Source organism: Cibotium barometz, chromosome 4 (genome assembly GCF_041138505.1).
Source record: "Cibotium barometz isolate CiBa-2024 chromosome 4, ASM4113850v1, whole genome shotgun sequence".
Lineage (NCBI taxonomy): Eukaryota > Viridiplantae > Streptophyta > Polypodiopsida > Cyatheales > Cibotiaceae > Cibotium > Cibotium barometz.
This window is the reverse complement of record NC_141049.1, coordinates 49273791-49293682: the sequence shown is the minus strand read 5'-3', so window position 1 is coordinate 49293682 and position 19892 is coordinate 49273791. Positions and strand designations below refer to the sequence as shown.

Sequence of the window (19892 nt, the reverse complement as noted above, 5' to 3'; positions counted from 1 at the left end):
TTCTATGCAATGATGACCAGATAGTACTCTTCCCTTATGTCAAACATACCTTGAATATCTGTAGTTAACAAATATTCTTTGTCACCAATAGGAATTGTGGGGAGTGGGGCTGGAATGTCCCCTGCTTCCTCTTTCATAGAGGGCTACTCATCACCTGTAACCACTAAGGTGTCTTCTCTTTTGAGTGTGTCAATATCCAACTGCTCACTTAAGTCCCTCTCCATAGCCAAGTTTATCTCCTCCGCAATCTCTTGAACTTCATCTTCTGCTCTTGGAGGTTCCTCTACCTTCTCCTCAATTTCTTCATTTGAAACTTTTTCATCCTCAAGGAGCACATGCAGATAGCAGATAAATCCATAGTGGTAATAAGCAATTGTGAATGGGACACTTATTGTGTGTCTTCTTCTTATCATCTGGCACCTTTAAAATATCCATGTTTAACTTTTGTCTCAGGGTTGTTGAAGGCACAATATCATTCACGTGCACGTACTGGACGCCATCAAACATGACTGTACCACTCAAAGTGATCTGCTGAAATTGTTGCCCTTTCTCCTCAAGATACAAACGAGCAGAAATGATCATGTCTTCAATGGAGAAATTGAAATTAAACATGAATGAGATTTCATGATGGCGATGATGCTGTTGAACTTTATAAAGGAAGTTAAACAACTTTTCATTTGGGGTTTCTTGAAGGCCACCATCAGACTCAACCTCAATCCCGAAAGGTTCCATCTACAAGCCAAGAAATATGTCAGGTCAATGAAAGTTGTGTGTAAGATAATAAAGGATTAGGCAAGATCAATATAACGTGATAAGCATTGGAGAAATCTCATTGACATCTCTAGTTGCGTTGTAGTAGTTTGATGAAATATTAGTGAGAAAATGAATTGCAAAAAAAAATGTGCCAAAATCACTGTAACGTGATACGTATGGGAGAATTCCCAACAAGGAGCCCTCTCTTCACGTTATAGTGATTTGATGCAATATTTCAAAGGCAATGATGATTGTAAGAAAAATCACTACAAGAACAACAGTACGACAAATCACTAACGTGATATGGGTGGGAGAGTTCTCACCGACTCCCCTCTTCGCGCTGTAGTAATTCGATCAAATATTTGTAAGAAAAAAATCAATTTCTTAAAAATCTAAACGACGAAATCTTTGAAAAAGCAAAAAAAAGAATGGTAGTAGGACAAATCACTATAACGCGATATGCTTGAGAGAGTTCGCACCCGAGACCTCTTCTCGTGTTGTAGTGATTTCAAGAAATTTATGCAAGCAAATTACCATTGTGGGCAAAATCACTACAACGCAATATGGGTACGTTAGTTCTCACCGAGATCCCTCTTCGCGTTGTAGTGATTTGATGAAATATTTGTGAGAAATAAATTAAATTCTTAAAAATCTAAAAGCAGTAATCTTTGATGGAATATTTACAAAACAATTATACAACTTCGACAAAATTGAAACACGAAAACATTTGAAAACATACCATGAAATTCACTGGGAGAGCAAGAAGCAACCAACGAAATTGACTGTAGGAGAGCAAGATGCAACTTGAAGGTGTGATGACTACGAGAAAAATTGCACAAGAGCAAGAAGCAATGAATAATGAATGTTGGTCCACGGAAACTAACGGTCTCTGTACACGTGGCAGACATGCATGATGGCACACCACGTGCTCTGTGCACGTATGATGACACGTGTTAAAAATTGATTGATCGTAATCATCCTGAGTATGACCCCGCATCCTCCTTCGCACGTGTTGACATGCCCTTTTGCATGTGCGTCGTGCTTGTCCTCGGTAAATGTGGTACTCATCCTCGATAAATGTCAAGTGTCCTTATCTTTTGCTCCCGTTTCATTCTATCTCCTTCAGTTGCGTGTATTCCTCTGTGTCGTGCCTCATCTATGCCATCTCTGCGATTTATCAAGCAAGCGTCCCATCACTTCAACATTTTCCTTGCATAATTATTTTGTGAGTTATCAAGTAATCAACTGGTCTTAAATGTTATATTCAATCATATATATCATGTTTTACCTACGTTCATTAGATATTGGGTCAAACAAAAGGCAATGTGTGACAAATCACCACGACGCGAAGAATGAATTTTTCTGATGTAGCCAAGCGCGTAATAGTTTTTTGGACATACTTTCTTGTCCTATACATTGTTCTATGTCGTGTATGTTATCTATGACTTATTTCCATGACCTACTTTGTGAAATGAAATGCTCTGTGCAAGAAATCACTACTACAACGCGAGGAGGGTGTGACGATTAGGTCTGATGTGCATGTATCACGTTGTAGTGATTTGGACCTATTTTATCGTCATAGGTGTTGTTAGGTGTATTGTTCTTGTGTTATTTTGTCAAATGAAAGGGTCTCTTTGAGAAATCAATATACAACGCGAGGAGTTGATGTAGATTTTGTCTGAAGTACCCATATCGCATTGTAGTGATTTGAAGCTAATTTGTTATCAAAGTTAACTTTTTCAATAGTTTTTGTATTATTGTCCTATGTAGTTATTGAGAGAAACTTATCATGTAACATTATGACTATTTTCAGATGGCGCGTATGAAGAAGACCGCAAGGCTCTCATCTACAGATGATCCTCAATTAGATAGAGAAGCTAGTTTGGGAAAGAAAATGTCTGCACTGTGCTCAATGAGGAGACGCAGGTACAACCAACATAGATCCGTCCTTCTTGAACTAAGGAAGGTGGAGAAACATATACATTGCATGATTCCAAAGTTGCCATTCCAGCGCATAGTCCGGTCTACATGCGAGAATTTTGGCATTAATATGCGTTGGCAGGCCTCTGCCCTAGGATGTTTGCAAGAGGCTGCGGAAGACTGGCTTGTCGAATTTTTTCAAGATAGCTATGTCCTTGCTGTGCATGCACATAGAATCACTATGATGCCAAAAGGCATGAACTCGCTTCGTTTGCTCAAGTTCAGATATGACCGTACGCTGGAGCCCATCCTACTTAGTGACAAGAGAATGAAAGGAATTTTGGAAATCCCTCCTTTGATGAAGAAAGTTAAGATAATAGAAGTGACAGAGTCTAGTCATTCATGTGACACAAGGCTCAACGTAAGGCTCAATGCACAAAGGATTGGTGACCAAGCCAGGATGCAGGAGCTCTAAGAATTGCGGTTGAAGAAAGCGACTATTCAGGAAATGCATAAGTCGAATGTGAGAGCTTTGAGTTATTCTGTCCCCTCGTTTCACGTTAGACTTCCAGTGTGAGACACTAGGCAATTTTTCCCTTTCGCTCGATGCGGAGGAGATTGATGTTTTATTCAATGTTTTAAGGGAGTTCAACGATAGAATTATCATAGCAGTTCTAAGGTTTACTATGTCCTTTTCATCATCTTGATTATAAAGTGGGTTGCTTGTCCAAAGTAACTAATATAATGTAATTTTCTTGTGCAGCTTGGTTATATCAAATCTCCCATTTGATGTTCAAAATCGTGTATATATTATAGATTCCCTTCTTTCCTCGGTTCTTACTGCACAACATACTTCATTGGTTAATGTATGTCTGTGGTTTAGTTCGATAAATTTTGATGTAGCTCAAAAAATTCTAATGGCATACAATGAAGAGTAAGTGACATGCAATCTCATTTATAGTCTTAGTATTGTGACCTAAATTTACTATATATTTTTTATGTTACTTCTGATACTCCTAATTGCATGTTGTAGTTCACACTGGAGTTTGATCCTTTACGATATGGAATCCAAGACTTGTTACTTGGCCAAATCAGGTGAAGAATTCCATGTCACCGTGGTGAGCGTCCCAAAGAGCAACCAACCCAAGAGCATCCCGAAGAGCAAGCACCCCCTCAACAACAAGCCTCATCACCCCCTCAACACAACAACAAGAATTATCCCACACACAATAGCACGCTTCGTAGGAAAAAATAAGAACATATCAATATTTTAAATATCCAATAAGAAAATGTAAAATATTTGTCTTAGTTTCTATTGCTCTGAGAAATACAAAATGTTGTCATGATTGATGTAACTATATGCTGTCAAAAATACATTTATCCCCATTTATCTCTATGTGATGATCGTTTGCACCATGAAAACTTGCTTCCTTATAATGTCTACATTGAATGGTCCTGTCTTTTCTCCTTGGTACCTATTTCCAAAATCAAAGTAATGTATATAAGTAATAATGATTATGGCGTAGTTTTGGAATGAATACTTTTTTGAGGTTAGATTGAATAACATACCTTATGGTCGTTGCACTTAGTAATCCAATACCATGTGGTGACCTAATCACCTCAATGCCCAAGAAATATCTGAGCTCCCCCAGATCCTTCATCTCGAACTTATGTCTAAGAAAGATCTTTACATCAAAGATCTCTGCATCATGTCCCCCGTAATGATCAAGTCATCTACATAGATGACAACAAGCACAACCCCTCTATCACCATATCTCACATACAGTGAGAAATCTGCATTGGCTACATGAAAGCCAATAGTGACAAGATATTCAGAAATCTTGTCAAACCATGCTCTTGGTGCTTGTTTTAAGCCATACAAGGCTTTCTTCAACCTGCAAACATGCTCAGGGTGACTCACATCCTCATATCCAGGTGGCTGCAACATATACACCTCTTCCTGCAAATCCCCATGCAAGAATGCATTCTTTACATCCATCTGATGTAAAGACCATTGCTTTGACGCAGCCACTGCTATCACAACTCTCACTGTTGCCATCTTAGCAAGCAATTGGGCTGAAAGTTTCCTCATAATCAATGCCATATGTCTGCGCATATCCTTTGGCTACCAATCTAGCCTTGTACCTGTTTATGCTTCCATCACTGTTATGTTTAACTTTGTACACCCACTTGCATCCAATGGCTTTCTTACCTTCAGGCAATTGCACTAAATCCCAAGTCTCATTTTTTTTCCATAGAGTGCATTCATCTCCTCATCCATAGCTTTCTCCCAATACACATTTCCAACAGCCTCATCAATGCATGTCGGCTCAACAACCTGCACAACCTTTGCCATATATGCATAGTGATGTGCCACATAACCATCATAGGTAAATCTCTGCACATGATTTTTCACTCTCCTAGATCTTCGCAGCTTTTCATTCATGGCTTCCATAGCCTTCTTTACACCAGGTGTTCTCATAGCTGGGATCCCAAGCTCCTCATCAAGGCTTATATCTGAGCCACTAGACTCTCCATCAACATGAGAATGCCCTGTAGAAATGTCAGGCGAACAAATTCTCAGAACAATCCTCATCCCTTCATGATGGAATTCTTGACGTTGCAGCAGTTTTCTCTCCATGCTCCTCTCCTTGTTGATTCAATCCATACGGACTGATTATGAAACATATTAGTAAAATTAAAGATGGTTTTGTGGTTTTACAAACCCACTAATGGTTTTCTCCCTTGCTTTACCCTTTGGACAATAGATTGATTATCCTTTGGACAATAGATTGATTATCCTTTGGACAATAGATTGATTATCCTTGCTTTACCCTTTGGACAATAGATTGATTAAAAACAAAGTCTTTTTTCAACCATACATAAACATAAATCCATAAAGGTGTTCTTCTTTAATTAAAATTCAAAAAATTTACCAAAATCACATGTTCCTTGGTCTCTTTCACCTCTTTGTCCATAAGTCTTTGATAGCCTTCAAGAAGATTAAATTAAACCAAAACTTTGATACTACTGTCACGGGACTTTTTTTTACTTCTTGAAGAAATAATTAAAAACTCATAAAATATATCAAAATTAAAATAAAGACTTGAATTAAAATTGATGAATAAATAATTAAGCATAACATAAGACAAAAGAATTAAAATAACATCACCATCAAGACAAGATTGGGTACAATCTCCCGACATGAATATTTCAAAAAAATATTCATAAAAATAACCCAAGGAACTAAGAATAGATGAACGTACAAATTGGGCTTGCTTTTTTCACTTTTGGGGTATTGCTTTACAAATTTTAAATCATATCAAAATCCTTAAGTTTTGTACATATAAAAACTTTTGTCTAAATAAAATTACTAGTAAGCCTTGTTACATAAAATAACTTTATGCACATTTGCACATATATTAATTTTGTGCTCACTTGCACATTCCATTAAGCTGAATCTTGTAACAAACAATGCAACAAGAAATCTACATGCCTCAAAATTTCCTTTACAAATGGACATGAAAGTGTTCTCTCATTTTTGCACCTGTTCACGAGGCATGGTTTGGAGCAATACATTAAGTAGTATGACTATCTCCTTGCCTTATTACGAAACATATAAGAAGAAGACTCGTCAACCTTACCTCCTTGCCTTATTATGCAAAGAACATGGAAAAAGATGAAATCTAGTCAAATGGAGAGCCCTTGTGTGATGATTTCAAACTTTTGTTTAATTTTTAATTTATAGTTATGATGGATTTCCTTTTTCAAGGGACTACTCTTTCTCTAATACATACACAAGAGAAACTTGTTATTTTTTTCGATTTTAGGAACTGTCATGTGATTTTGATAAAACTCCAAATAAATGAATGACAAACTTGTTTATTTGGCTTCATTTAAAAAAGTGACCTAGATGTAACATACAATATATTATCCACTTTGTTTGCAATAGTGTTAAAGTTTAGATTTACTTATAGTTATCACAATAGATATTTACGAGCGAGGCACTATTTTTCTGTGGAAATCTACGTCAACATCATTAAAGAGCTTAGTAAGTATCTACACAATTATTTATAAGCCTTGCAATAGATATTGGGTTATATCAAAATGTATGATATGAAACACCACCACCTTGCACACCACACAATCACCCCCTTTTGCAAATTTTGCGGAACGGACCCCTTTATCTCAAGATGGACGGTTCCGATGCATCCCAGATCGACGGACTGGATGTCTCCAAAATGGGCTGAAGCGGATCTAGGTGGCCGAACACTCAATCGTGGCGATTAGCCCGGCCACGATGCTTTCAACACAGACAGCTCAAATTTTCAGCAAACTAACAGCAGCCATCATCCCATGACGAAGCCTTCCTGCACGCGATGAGGCATGCAGAAGATGGCCCCTACGTTTCAATCGCTGTGCCTTTAACTGACTCTCAGCAGATTTTGTGCAGCTCTATATGCACAATCTAAGGCATTGGTTCAATGACATGAAGGCTCATTCTCACGCCACACATGGCGGGTTGTCAACAATAAAATTAGCAAAACTCATTAATGGTGTCGATTGTGTGAAAGTGCAGTGGTTAGAATGGGTTCGACAGTCCCAAGGTTGTGTGTTAGAATCTCCCTGTGCTAGGGATGGCACTTGTGTGTGGGTGATAAAGTCTGTCCTTTCAGCCAAGTTCAACAATTTTTTTTTTAAAAAAAAACTCATTAATGGTATGTTAAGATTTCTCTGCAATCATCAATGCTAATTTGAGATGGATTAAAGGAATCCACATTATGTGGAGAAGGGCATAGATAAAAGGAAAACATGGATGGGTTGATGACTTACATGGCAGTATGTGGGTGGAGAACTCTTCCTGCGAGTAAGAATACAAAGCTTTACGTTTAAAGAATCTCCTGCGTGAGTGATGGCACTTGTGTGGGCGGGTGTGGGGGTCCGGGGATAATGTGTGTACTTTCTACTTTCCAGCCAAGTTCAACAGAAAAAAAACTCATTGATGGTATGTTAAGATTCCTTTGCAATCATCAATGCTAATTTGAGATGGATGACAGGAATCCACATTAGGTGGAGAAGGGCATCGATGATGACTTACATGGCAGTATGTGGGTGGTGAACTGGTCCTGTGAATAAGCATACAAATGTTTTTAAGCTTTAGGTTTAAAGAAGCTTCTCTTGTTTTAGAGATAAGCAATGTTAAGCCTTCAAGAGCAGCTTACGGGCTCTTGGCTGAACCTTTTCTGTTTGCACAACAAAGCACAGACCACTATCTCCTACCAGCTTCTGCATGGCATTTGCCATGACATATTTGCCACCCTAAACACCACCATTTGTAACCTCCTTAATCTCTGACGACATACCATTCATGGGCTCAGAGTAAGTATCTGCCTGGTCCCAAAATGCTTTCTTCTTAACATCATCTTCTTGCATCATTTGCCCATACTCTGTGTGATTATAATGGCCATGGAAGTCCAGCTGTATACTCTCCTTGTCAAAAAGGTCCTCTATGATATTCAAGCTGCTGGAATCACTCGTGTATACAAACCTGGCCTTCCGATAAGTGTTTGGATCAATGAAAGGTTTCCATAGCTGCAAAATTCAAGCAATCTAGTTATCATCACATGAAAATGGCAGCTCTCAAAAAGAGTCCAAACAAACAAAAAAACCTTTTTGCATTTGAGCAGTTCTACCTTCCAAGTATACTCAAATAACTTGGGTGCATTTAGCATGATGCCCAAAGCAAGCCTCTCTGGATAGTGGTTTTGCAAAATGTGTGCCGTTTCCCGCACTTTCTGATTGGAGAGGATTTGGAGAGTGACCAGCCCTCAAAATCAATTATAAACAAGAGTTGATCTTGATCTGGGGGCAAATGGAAGGTAGCATCCTCCATTGTGTAAACCAGATGTCGCAATTGCCCATCATGTGAGCTCGTATTCTGCAGCACAAAAGCTCAGGGGAGTTATCATGCATTATAATCACAAACTTGAGAAACTCCCAACACATCTGCAAAAAGGACCTGATTTCTGGGGATCATTATGATCACTGGCCTCCCGAGCTTATTGGTGAAATTACCTCTATACATCTTTCCTGTTTCAAATTCCACTGCAACTTCTTCCTGAAATACCAAACAAAATAATAATGGCAATGTTTTTATCAACGGTGTACGTGAAAAGAAACAAGGGAGAAGAGAGCTTGAGCTCTTGCAAGCGCACACACACTCACAAAACCCTAAAAGAGAACACACAAGGTGAGAGGCTAAAAATCTTCTTCTTCTTCACACAACACTCAACACACCATATAAAAAGATAAGAGTACACACAAAATGAAAAGGTACTCAACCAAATACATACTAGGGTTTTCTATAGTGTGAACCCAACTAAATGAGTTGGCGCTATAACTATGCCAGTCTCTAGAATGGCTGTCACACAGCCTGTCATCCCACTGGCCGCATATCACCCATGATCTCACCAACCATGCCAGTGGTGTAAGTGTGGGGCCTATCTCCCAGGCCGGTCATCAATGTCCACCGCCTCACTAGATGAGCTCGAAATCTCAACACTCCCCCTCGAGCTCAACTCCATCTCATGTACACCAAGCGAAGCCCTGAATCTGCGGAGCTTCTCTTTACCCAATGCTTTGGTGAAGATGTCAACGACCTGATCCTGTGTGCTCACATAAACAAGGTCAACGTCTCCTGCCAAAACCTTCTCTCTGACAAAATGGTAGTGGACCTCTATATGCTTCGTGCGAGCATGAAAAATTGGGTTCCTGGCCAACTGTATACTGCTAATGTTGTCACAAAAAATGACAACTAGTCTATCCACTGATAGACCCAAATCTACAAGTAGCTTTCTCAACCAAGCTACCTCATATGCTGCCATAGCAGCACCTCTGTACTTGGCCTCTGTACTGGATAGAGCAACCGTAGGCTGCTTCTTGCTGCTCCAAGTCACAGCAGCACTTCCCAAAGAAAACACGAAGCCACTAGTAGATCTTCTATCTGAGACACTACCAGCCTAATCAGCATCTGTGTACCCATGTACACATATCTTTGTCTCAGTTTCATAAAATAGTCCACAATGCAAAGTAGACCTCACATACCTCAGTATGCGTCTCAATGCATCCAAATGCGGCTTCCGAGGAACCTGCATAAACTGACTCACCAACCCAACAACATAGCTCAAATCTGGCCTGGTGATCGTCATGTAGATCAAGCTTCCTACTATGCGCCTATACATAATAGAATCCCCCAAAATCTCTCCTGAATCTGCACTCAACTTGCCGTTCTGATCCAATAGCACTGAGATAGGCTTACAGCCTGTCATACTATACTTGGACAACATGTCCAAGTCATACTGTCTCTGTAGTAATCCAATGCCATGTGGTGACCTAATCACCTCAATGCCCAAGAAATATCTGAGCTCCCCCAGATCCTTCATCTCAAACTTCTGTCTAAGCAAGATCTTTACATCAAAGATCTCTGCATCATGGTCCCCCGTCATCTACATAGATGACAACAAGCACAACCCCTCTATCACTCTGTCTCACATACAGCAAGAAATCTACATTGGCTACATGAAAGCCAATAGTGACAAGGTATTCAGAAATCTTATCAGACCATGCTCTTGGTGCTTGTTTTAAGCCATACAAGGCTTTCTTCAATCTGCAAACATGCTCAGAGTGACCCACATCCTCATAACCACGTGGCTACAACATATACACCTCTTCCTACAAATCCCCATGCAAGAATGCATTCTTTACATCCATCTGATGTAAAGACCATTGCTTTGACGCAGCCACTGCTATCACAACTCTCACTGTTGCCATCTTGGCAACTGGGCTGAAAGTTTCCTCATAATCAATGCCATATGTCTGCGCATATCCTTTGGCTACCAATCTAGCCTTGTACCTGCTTATGCTTTCATCACTGTTATGTTTTACTTTGTACACCCACTTGCATCCAATGGCTTTCTTGCCTTAAGCAATTGCACTAAATCCCAAGTCTCATTTCCATATAGTGCATCCATCTCCTCATCCATAGCTTTCTCCCAACACACATTTTCAACAGCCTCATCAATGCATGTGGACTCTACAACCTGTACAACTTTTGCCATGTATGCATAGTGATGTGCCACATAACCATCATAGGTAAACCTCTGCACAGGATTCTTCACTCTCCCAGATCTTCGTAGCTTTGCATTCATGGCTTCCATAGCCTTCTTTACACCAGGTGTTCTCATAGCTGGTATCCCAAGATCCTCATTAAGGCTCATCTTTGAGCCACTAGACTCTCCATCAACATGAGAATGCCCTGCAGAAATGTCAGGCATACTAAGGGGCTCAATCACTTTCTCTTTGCCTTTATGTGATGTACTAATCACATTTGCAGGACTGGTATTATGACGCAGCCTGCCACTCCATGGTCTATCAACTGAACCACTAGATGAGGACTCTCCTGGTCCACTCAAAGACTGTGATTGCTGACTTATATTCTGTGTAACCACATTTCCACTCACATCAGCCCCAACGGCTTCTTTTTCAGCAGCATACCAGCTGCTCATCTCATCAAAAACAACATCCCTGCTTACCCTCAACTCACGTGTAGCAGGGTTATAACACCTGTATCTCTTTTGCTCAAGGAAATACCCAATAAACACACATTTTTCAGCTTTTGGATCTAGCTTAGTTCTCAGCTCATCTGGCACATGCACATATGCAATGCATCCAAAGACTTTCAGATGAGATAAATCAGGTTTTCTACCAGTAAACCTCTCCTCTCGAGTTACATCATGTATGGCTGCAGTTGGAGTCCTGTTCATGATGTAAACTGCTGTAGAAACAACCTCAGTCCAATAGCTATGCGGCATATTCTTCTCTCCCATCAATGCTCGCGCAATCTCAACAATGTGCCTGTTTTTCTGCTCAGTAACTCCATTTTATTGCGGAGTGTATCTGCATGTAAACTGTCTCCGAAGAGAACTCATTGGAGAAGTACTCTCCCCCTCCATCTGACCTTAGGCACTTTACATATTTCCCTGTTTGCTTTTCAACCATAACTCTGAAATTCTCAAAATGAGTGAACACCTCACCCTTCTCCTTCATGAAGTATACCCACACTTTTCTTGTGTGGTCACAAGAAAAGTGTGGGTATAATGTGTGGTCACAAGAAAAGTGTGGTCATCAATAAATGTCACATAATACCTGCAGCCTCCCATAGACATGGTCTTCATAGGACCCCATACATCTGAATGCACAACATCTAGTGCATTTCTGCTCACATTTCAGTCACGTGGAAATACATGCTTTGTTTGCTTTCCAAATTGGCATGCTTCACATATTTTCTGCATACCTTCAACTTTAAACTTTGGCAGTGCTGTCACAATTCGTTTAGTCTGCATAGACTTCATTCTCTGCACATTCACATGTCCAATTCTTTTATGCCAAATGTCTGTGTCTGCAACAATTCGTGAACCATTTGCAAACATCGCAGCACTCACTTAAGACATGTTAACATTCAATGTAAACATCTGCTCACTCTGTTGTCTTTTGCAACCAACCTGCACTTGTCTTTAAAGTCTTCAACATAACAACCACCATCAGGGTTAAACCGAATCTGCAAACCGTGCTCAATCATCTGGCCAACTGAAACCAGATTCTTTGTTATGTTCGGAACATGAAGTACATATGCAAGGTACTTCACTTTGCCATCCTGCATAGACAATGGCACATCTCCAACATGGGCAATTGGATGAGCAGTGTCATCCCCTGTTTCCACAAAACCTGGTCTTTCAAGGTTTTTCATCTCCTTGAACCACTCCCCATGACTCGTCATGTGATTCGAGGCACCTGAATCAACGTACCATACATCATCTTTATGTGCTGCTTCAACATTTTTAGACATGGCATTAACGACATAACAAACAACCTTTCATTATCCTCATTGTTTTTGCTCGAGGATACGTAGTTGTTTTGCTGTAATTTTCCATTTTGCATGTCAGCCTGCTTCTTATAACAATCTACCTGCACATGTCCAGGCTTACCACAATAAAAGCATCCACGTGTATCATTATACTGCCTTTGCCAATTTCCACGACCTCTTTGACTCCCCCTGCCTCTGAATTGGCCTCTGCGTGTTGTTGTTGTTGTGAATTCTGGGACTGTTGTTGTTGCTGCTACCGGCCATAATTCTGATTACCTGTTCGACCACCTCCTTGGCCACGTCCACGGCCTCCTCTACCTCGTCCTCTTCCTGAACTTGTGTAGAAGGCCTGTTGCTCAGAACTGTTTTTGTTTTGTGAAGACTGTTGGTCTTCACCCAAGCTCTTCTCTTCTATAATCAACATAGACACCAAAGGGAATGTTTTCCTAAGTCTGAATAGATGTCTTGAACGCCTTGTATTGTGGCCCGAGACCACGTAGATAGACTTCCACCTTATCATCATCATCTACTGAAACACCAATAGATGCAAGGGATTCCACAATATCCTTGATCTTCAATCCATAGTCATTCACAGACACTCTTTTTCTCCACAGTATGAAGTTCATTGTTCAACTGTATCTTCGTGTCGTGGTATTGGTTTCAGAGTTTTACCAAGGTGTCCCACGCCTCCTTGGGGAACTTGGCATCTTGTATGTGCCCAATCATGGTGTCCTGTATACTGATAGAGAGCCAATACATAACTTTTCTGGCTCCTTGGTTCCAATCCTTGAAGTCTTTCACATTTGCAGCAGTCGGATTGATCTCTAGTATCTCCGGTGCCTCTTTTCATACTCACCTTCTATGTAGTCCCAGTAACCCTTTCCCATCAGGAAATTTATCAACCTGAACCTCGAAGCATGAAATTTGTTCTTATCAAGCTTCTCAACAACAATCTGATTTATTCCATCATTTGACATCTTGCCAGACACACAAATTTACGAGAAACAGCACTCTGGTAAACTGCTGTATTTTCTGCAACGGTACTGTACTACACTCAAATGTCACAACCAGTGACCTCAATGTGCATACATACACTGTAACGGGAGGCGGACGCGTGTATTGGAATCGTATAAATGTGAACAAGATTCTGAGCACTTAACACTTAAGCATTACAACCACAAAGCTGGAAATGACAGTACACCACATAAAGGGGCCGATAATAGACTGACCCCCCACCCTTTAGGTTATATTACCAAAAGAGTCTGCAAAGTACAAGATTACGGTGCTTGGGGATTCACCACCAGCCTGCACCTGATTCTTCCAAATACATTATGAATGAATACATTTCAAACAAGAGAATCTGTAGGTACATCCGCCCTACACACAAGTACATCCGCCCTGCACAAGCCTCTTCACAGGTACATCCGCCCTGCACAAGAGTATCACAATCCTCACAGGTACTCCGCCCTGCACAAGACGTAGATGGATCTTTAGGCCCTGTTTCCACGCGAGAAACTGATCCAGAAACCTGTGTTCTCCGCGAGCAAGTGTCCCCAATGCTTGCCCTGAGCACCTGCTATACCAGGAATCCTTGAGACACATCCATGCTCACATATTCCATTGCTGTCCGGCCTATTTTGTGCAATAACCAGTCCAAAACATTAACTTTCTGTCGCGAGAAATCCACCTGTAAAGGGTCCTACAGCCCTGTGGAGGTCCCTAGAGCTGTCCTGTACTGTCTAAGTTGACTTTGGACACCTGTAACCAGCCCAAAACTCGCAATAACCAGAAATTGCAGGTCTGTAATTTACCAACCAGCTCTTTAGAAGAGTGTGGGGATCGTTGTCCAAGCTTGTGTGAGTCCGGGAAGCAAGCAACCAGCCCTGTAGCAACTCCCAAAGCTCCAACCAGCTCTCCAATATGTTGAATAATGAGTAAAACAGCCCAAAAGGGCCTCTTGAGGGAGGCGCCTTTTTCAGGTGCCACCTCAGGGGCTTGGTGGGTACACATGCTGGCTCACATGTGTCCCCATAAGGTGTCCAGGTAGGTGTCCAGCCCATAGTGCTCCATTTGTCCTGTTTCTATAAGTTTAGGTCCAACCAAATGGGAAATGGCCATAAGCTGTCCGGACTTCATTGATTTTGGTCCAACCAAATGCGAACACATTATAAGTTGTCCGGCCACTTATTAATGAGTGTGGACCTGCAAACCAATAAACCTTAGTAGTAAATGAAGTAAGCTGTAAATTGAGTGTGGACGCACTTACCACCTGCAAAACCCATAAGCCCACAGTTTTAGGCCCAAACAGGAGTGCACACACGTGTCCACAAGGTGCCCGGGCATCCCCGGTCCCTCGGACTTCACAAGCCAAAATAACAAGCATTGTCCAGGCAGCAAGACAATGTCACACAAAGTAAAATAAAGTTATAGCATGCATCATTTATGCATTGTGCACATGTAAACTTGGAGAACCACCTATCATCATTCTTGTACTTGAAAATATTCCGCCTGCCATCATAACACCCCATGTGTGCATGGCCGGAATCCACACGGGCACCGCCCGAAAGTCCACAAATGTCCTGCCATGTCCTTGGACTCATATGCATCCACTCATATGATCCACACACATGCCCAGGTATAATACATACATGCATCCGCATGTTTCTAGGCCTGACACGCATCCGCATGTCCCTAGAATATAGGGGTTTGTGACATTCCCCCAGGTGCTTTATGTCGGTCAAACTTGACCTTTTGACATACCATACATTCACGTACATATGCTTCAATATCCTTGCGAATATCTGGCCAAAGGAAATACCTCTCCAAAGCTTGTGCTGTGGCCAAAATGCCTCTATGACCTGCATATGGAGGAGCATGGCACTCATCCATAACCTTATGGCGAAGGTTCTTTACCACACCCATACGATTTTGCATCATGAGATATCCATCTCTTATGACATAAGATGGGACAGCAATACCCTCTTGCAAATCAGCCCATTCATGTGCAAAATCCTCATCCAGATGATACGTATTACGCATATCCGATAAGTCCTCATGGTATGCAACTGTAATAGCATGAACCTGTGGTCGTCTAGATAAGGCATCTGCCACCACATTCTTTTTCCCTGGAGTGTGTAAAATCTGAAAATGAAACATTGAGAGGAAATTTGCCCATCTCATATGCTTCTCTGAGAGCTTACTTTGAGTCAAAAAGTATCTCAAACTTTGATGATCAGTTTTGACCATAAAATCAGCCCCTAAAGGTTAGTGTTTCCAAATAGTAAGGGCATGAATTACAGCCAACAACTCCTTCTCATAAACCTGTAAGTGAAGCTCTGCATGTTGCAAGCGTCTGCTCTCATAGGCAATGGCATGTCCTTCTTGGTTCAAAACAGCACCTATGCAGTCCTCACATGCATCACATTCCACCACAAAAGGTTTGTGCAAATCCGGAATAATGAGTACAGGTCCCGAGATGATTGCACTCTTCAACTTTTGAAAGGCATTTCTCTCTTCTTGTGTCCATTTAAAGATTGCTTTCTTCTTCGTTAACTCATGTAACGGAGCGGCAATGAAAGCAAAATGCTTGACGAACCTCTTGTAGTAAGCACATAAACCAAGGAAGCTCCTCACTTCATGGACTGATTTCAACTGTGGCCATTCTTGCATGGCTTGTATCTTTGCGGGATCCATGTGCACACCATCCTTTGATACAATGTGACCAAGATAGTGAATCTCTGGGAGGAAGAATTCACTCTTTTTGGCATTTATGTAGAGCTGATTTTCCTTAAGCTCTTTAAACACAATAGCTAGGTGCTCACGATGTTGGGCTTCATTCTTTGAGAATACAATAATGTCATCAAAGAATATACTCGTGAACTTTCTATGCTTTCTGAACACCCTGTCCATCATCCTGTTGAAGGTAGCTGGTGCATTTGTAAGACCAAAAGGCACCACCAAAAACTCATAAAGACCAAAGGCTGTCCTAAATGCAGTCTTGTGTACATCTTGAGGTGCCACTCTCACTCGATGATACCCACTCTTGAGGTCTACTCGGCTGAAACATGCCGAACCTTCAAGCTTGTCCAAGATGTCATCAATGCGTGGAATCGGAAACCGATTCTTGATGGTTATCTTATTGAGGGCACGGTAATCAACACACATCCTGTAAGTACCATCCTTCTTTTGAACAAGAAGTACCGGCGAGCAATATGGCGAGGAACTAGGCCGAATCAAACCCTTTTCCAAAAGTTCATTCACCTGTGCCATAATCTCTTCTTGTTGACTAGCACTCACCCTGTATGGTGGCCTATTAGGTGGAGAGCTACCGGGAATTAGATCTATGCAATGATCTTCCGGCCTCTCGGGTGGCAACCTTGCTGGCAAAGCATTCGCAAAACAATCTTTGAACTCATTCAAAAAGTTAAGCTTGTCTTGATCTAATGTACTAACATCAACACTAGAATGTTCAATGGTATCACGTACAAAAACCAAGTAAGAACAAGCTGATTTCTTTATTGCCTTATTAATTTGTACATGGCTTACAAGAGGTATGGTACTTCCAGTAGTACCAGCATCTATAGAGTGCTCACGGCCTCTATGTACAAAGCTGATTTTCTTCTCTTTGTAAGCCTTAATAGGCTCTAAACGGTGATGCCAGGGCATCCCCAACAAAACATCACAACCTGTAAGAGGAGCCACTAAAAAGCTCTCATGGTCGAGGTAGTCCTATATATGTACACGGAGCTTACCAATGACCGGAGTTAAATCAACCTGTTTGCCCTCAAAGACGGCATTTGCATTCATTTGCATTCCCATGTCTTCCACATTGAGACCTATGGCGGCAGCCATCTGTACGGATATAAAGTTATCTATGGAAGCATCATCAAAAAGAAACAAAGCGGGCTGATCCTTCAATTTGCCCCAAGCCTTGCATATGACTCTACTCTTGGGCTCATGCCCTGTATTACCCTGCACATCGGGTACAACATTCACAAGAGGCTTTTCCACATTAGGCTCAGCATTCTTAGGATTCTGTGGGCATTTAGGATATATATGATCTTTACTGCCACACTTAAAGCATTTTCCAGCCTTCCTGTACTCTTCCAATTGCTGTTTTGAGAGCCCAAAATTGTGGCGTTTACCCCCCGGCTTCTTTTCGGAGTCATCCTTTGCATCTCGGCCATCTTTGGGAGCATTCTTAGGTGGTTGTCCACCCTTTCTGGTCATAACCAGCCCTGAATTTGCTCTTGTTTTGACCTGCAAATGGCTTATTTGTGGGTGCTTTCATGTGCAAGTTCTCCGCAATCATGGCTGAGTGTATAAGCTCTTGTATGGTCTTATTTGGGTACACTCCCAAGCTTTGTTGGATGATGTGATGGAGCCCCGATTCAAACTTTCTCTTCTTCTCATCCTCTCCAATCTTCATGAAGGGAGTAACCTTGAGAAGGACTTTCCAAAACTTTGCTATGTATGAAGCAACGGACTCTCCCTCATCTTGGGACAGCCAATCCCACTCCTTGCGTACATCCTTTGCAAAGTTTGGTGGTAAGAATTGATCATAAAACTGAATTTTGAAAGAAGACCAAGTTGAGGCAGCACTTCCATCAAGTATTTTTGCAAGCCACCAATCACTTGCCGTATCCTTGAGATGCATTCCCACATGCCTGAGCATAGACTTTTCCGAAAAGTCTTCATTGCAAAAAGCTATCTCAAACTGTCTAATGAAAGCAAGTGCTTTGGTAGAGTCCATCCGTCCCTGAAAGTTTTCAAACTTTACATCCTTGTCACCGGACTTGAACTCTCGAGGCTTCTTCCTTCTATGTGCATCCCTATGTACATCCTGTTCATCTCCATGGTGATGATGCCGCGATGAAGATTCACGATCCCTCTTCGTTCTCTCTTGAGCCACACTCTCCGAATGAGTGGAAAGCTCAACACGAGAACGGATATGTCTTCTTGGAGCAAAGCGGGAATGAGTAGAGGATCCCTCATCCTTACTCTTCTCTTGACCTGCATCAAGCCTAGCACCAGGGACTCTTGTCCTTTCAGCGTTTGGCACTTGCTGTGCTCTTCCTGCTTGTTGTGCATCATGTGCACCACCACGGGCAGCCATGAGGGGTGGCTTCTTGAAAGTCAATCTACCATCTGCTTCGGTGTATACATCACCCTTAACCATTAGGTATGTGTTAACCCATGGCGGACATGGCGACGTACTATATTTTACGTCATTAATTTAAATATTCTGAGTCATGGGCCGGGCTTGTCGGCACCATATGTTAAGGATGAAGGGATTGGGTGATCGCCGATGAGAGGCGCACCTTGGATATCAGTAGGATAAGGGTTAGGGTCGGCCGGCCATGTATGGGCGCCCAAGTGTGAACGGCCAAGTCACCTATATGAGTCAAATGTAACCCTAAAATCCTCATTCTCATGTGTTGTGAATAGAAGAGTGCTCTTGCCTTATCTCCTTGTTTTCCTTCTCCTGCGTGTGTGAGAGAGAGAGAGAGAGAGAGTGAGAGAGCGATCGAGCGCACTGTGTAGCGGCACGGCGAGACGGCGGAGAGGCGGTAGAGCGGCGACGGCGGCTCCTCCTTCACGGCTGCGACGCGGGAATCCTTCAAGGCAGCAGTTAAGCGGTGAGTGACACACCCTTTGGCATTCTGTTTGAGCTTCCTTCCCTGGTTGTATGCTTGTAGCCATTCGTGGCTCGTATACGGTGTCTGGCAAGTCCCCAGCTACGACCTGTGCGGCAAAAGCGCACATTTTTGGCGCCGCTGCCGGGGAGTTGCCCTGCACCAAGCTCCAGTTTGCAGCTCGACTACTGCGTGAAGTTTAATCTACACTGTAGGAAAGGCATCTGTGTTGCTGTTGAGGTGTTTCTGTGGTTTTCAATCTCTGTTTCTGCAATTTGTCTTCTGTATTCCTGTTTCTTTTGTTATATTTTCGCTCCGCGTGTGGGCGTACGTTCTGTTATCTGGTTTCTGCGTGTGAGAGGGATTTCTGAATCCCCAGATCTGTGCTGTGTGTGCGAACTGCGCTGCGGCCAAGGTTGAACCGTAAGGAAACCCTAGAAAACTTATCCCACAAAAAAAAACAGAAAATAAAAAATAAGAAAATTATAAAAAAGAAAAAAGAAAAAATTAAATTTTATTTTCAAAGAAAGAACCAAACGTGTGGAGAGGAAAGCTTTTCTAATTGGAGAAAAAATTTTTGAAAAGAAAGAACCCCAATTGACCCACGACCCACGACCCCGACCCCGGCCCCGGCCTCGGTCTCGGTCTCGGTCTCGGTCTTT

The 19892-nt window shown here is 41.8% G+C and overlaps 1 pseudogene across 1 annotated transcript in view; it reads right to left on the bottom strand.

The window, feature by feature from the left end:
• Window positions 1-7652: 7652 nt before the first annotated feature.
• The window catches only part of LOC147639353 (uncharacterized), a 36501-nt pseudogene continuing 24261 nt past the window's right edge, over window positions 7653-19892 (bottom strand). The window contains exons 4-6 of the transcript XR_015264689.1: window positions 8693-8791; window positions 8367-8611; window positions 7653-8265 (exon numbers count right to left, since the gene is read on the bottom strand). The product of XR_015264689.1 is annotated as an uncharacterized LOC147639353 (transcript). The remainder of the gene's footprint in view (window positions 8266-8366; window positions 8612-8692; window positions 8792-19892) is intronic.